The 2,700-nt window shown below is 34.3% G+C and overlaps 1 pseudogene; it reads left to right on the top strand.

Moving 5' to 3' along the window:
- Positions 1-2,248: 2,248 nt before the first annotated feature.
- LOC142872778 (uncharacterized) lies at positions 2,249-2,412 on the top strand (annotated as a pseudogene).
- Positions 2,413-2,700: the final 288 nt, after the last annotated feature.

A 2,700-nucleotide genomic window follows, 5' to 3' on the forward strand; every position in this document is an offset into this window, starting at 1 on the left:
TTGGAACTCCTGACCTCGAGCAATCCGCCTGCCTCGGCCTCCCAGAGTGCTAGGATTACAGGAGTGAGCCACCGCGCCCGGCCCTTATTGTGGTTTTGATTTGCATTTTCCTAATGACGTTGAACATTTTTTCACATTTATTAGCCATTTGTATATTTTCTTTGGGGAAATGTCTATTCAGGTCCCTTTGTCTATTTTTTAATTAAGTTGTGGTTTTTTTGTTGAATTTTAATAGTTCATTATATATTCTGGATATTAGTCCCTGATCATATATATGATTTACAAATATTTTCTCCCATTCCATGGGTTGCCTTTTTCTTCTGTGGATGATGTCTTTTGATAAACAAAACTTTAATTTTGATAAAGTCAAATGTATTTTTTTCTTTTGTTGCTTATGCTTTTGATGTCATATCCAAGAAATCATTACAAAATTCAATGTCATGAAGATTTGCACTATGTTTTCTTATAAGAGTTTTATAGTTTTAGGTCTTTTTTTTTAAGAGATAGGATCTTGCTCTGTCCAGGCTGGTGGGCAATGATGCAATCATAGTTTTCTGCAGCCTCATACTCTGAGCTCAAGCCATCCTCCTGCTTCAGCCTCTATAGTAGCTGGGACTACTGGCACATGCCACCATCCTTGGCTAATTTTTTAAATGTTTTGTAGAGACAAGGTCTGGATATGTTGCTCAGGCCAGTCTTGAACACCTGGCCTCAAGTAATCCTCCCACCTCAGTCTCCCAAAGTGCTAGCATTACAGGCATGAGCCACTGTGCCTGGCAAGTCATATTTTTTAATTCATTCACCAATCTCTTTCACTTGGCATATGGATGCAATTATGGGTATGTTAGTGCTTAAGTTAGCCATTTCATTTTTTGCTTTCTGTTCTGTTTTTCATTTTTGTTTTCTTTTTCTGCCTTCGTGTGAACATGTTTTAGAATTCCATTTTGATTTATCTATACTGTTCTGAATGTATGTCTTTGCATAGCTTTTTTAGTGGTTGCTCTAAATATCATATATACATAATATATATATATATATCTCACATATATACTTATTGTCTACTGGTATCATCATTTTGCCAGCTCAAGTGAAGTATAGAAATCTTACTTCCCTATGTCCCTTTAACCTTCCCCCATTTATAATATAATAATTAATGTTTCCTATATGTATATGTAATATAATAATTAATGTTTACATATTTATTATTAATATTACATATTAATAATAAATATGTAATAATTAATGTTTCCTATATGTAATGTTTCCTATACATATATAGTTATAACCACATCAGACAGTGGTATAATTTTTGCTTCAACAAACATAATTTAGAAAGCATAATTTAGAAATGTATTAAGCTAAATTTTTTCTTATTGTGTTCTTTCTTCCTGATGTTCCAAATTTCCCTTTTATTGTTTCTTTCCTGTTTAGAGAATTTTTTGCCATTCTTTTAGGGTAGGTCTGCTGGTAACAAATTCTGATAGTTTTCCTTCATCTGAGAATGCCTTGGTTTCCCCTTCATTCCTAAAATATCTTTTCATTCCTAAAGTATCCTGAGTATAGGATTCTGGGTCAACAGTTCTTTTGTTTCAGCCTCTGAAAAATATTTTGCCACTTCTCTGTGGACTCTGATGAGAAATCTGTCATTCTAATTATTTTTCTGTTATAATTTTCTCTTTTTCTCTGCCTGCTTTCATGATTTTTTTTGTCTTTAATTTTCAGAAATTTAATTATAATGTATCTTAGTATGGATTTCTTTGAGTGTATTCTGTTTACGATTTGCTTACCTTCTTAAATCCACAGGCTTATGTCTCTTGCAAAACTTGGGGAATTTTCAAACATTATTTCTTTGAGTACTTTTTCAGCCCTGCTTTCGTTCTCTTCTTTCTCTTTCTCTTCTTCTGAGACTCCAATGAAAATAACGTTGGATCTTTCGTTATAATCTCACAGGTCCCTGGAGATCTGTTCATTTTTAAGCCTTTTTTCTCTCTGTTGTTCAGGTTTGTAATTTTCATGTTTCCACCTTCCACTTCACTGAATCTTATCTCTGTATTCTCCATTCATCCCAAACACTGAGCTTTTGATTTTTTGCTGTATTTTTCAATTATAAAATTTGCATTTGGTTTTTTATATTTTCTGTTTTATTGCAAAGACTTTCTTTGCTGAGACTTACTGTGGTTTTTGTTTTTTTTTTCATATAATTGCTCATAGGGGAATTTTTATCATGGTTCGTTTAAAATCTTTGTCAATTACTTCTCAGCCTTTTGGCTAAGATCAAGTGTAGTATCTGTTCTTATCAGTTCAAAATATTTGTCACGTAATTCTAACATCTCTGTCATCTTGGTATTGTCAGTTCAGACTGCTATAACAAAATGCCAAAATCTGGGTGGCTTACAAACAAAAGAAACTTATTTCTCACAGTTCTAGAGGCTGGGAAGTCCAAGAACTGAATGCCAGCCACTGAATGTATCCAGTGAGGCCTCACTTTCTAGTTCATAAATGACTATCTTTTCACTGTATCTTCATAGAGCGGAAGGGACTAGAGAGCTCTCTGGGGCCTCTTTTATAAGATCACTAATCCTGTCCTGGAGAGCTCTGCCCTCATGACCTAATCACCTCCCAAAGGCCCCACCTCCTAATACCATCACCTTGAGGGTTTGGATTTCAACATACATGAATGGAGGGGGACACAAATACTTA

The sequence above is a fragment of the Microcebus murinus genome, chromosome 8 (genome assembly GCF_040939455.1).
Source record: "Microcebus murinus isolate Inina chromosome 8, M.murinus_Inina_mat1.0, whole genome shotgun sequence".
Lineage (NCBI taxonomy): Eukaryota > Metazoa > Chordata > Mammalia > Primates > Cheirogaleidae > Microcebus > Microcebus murinus.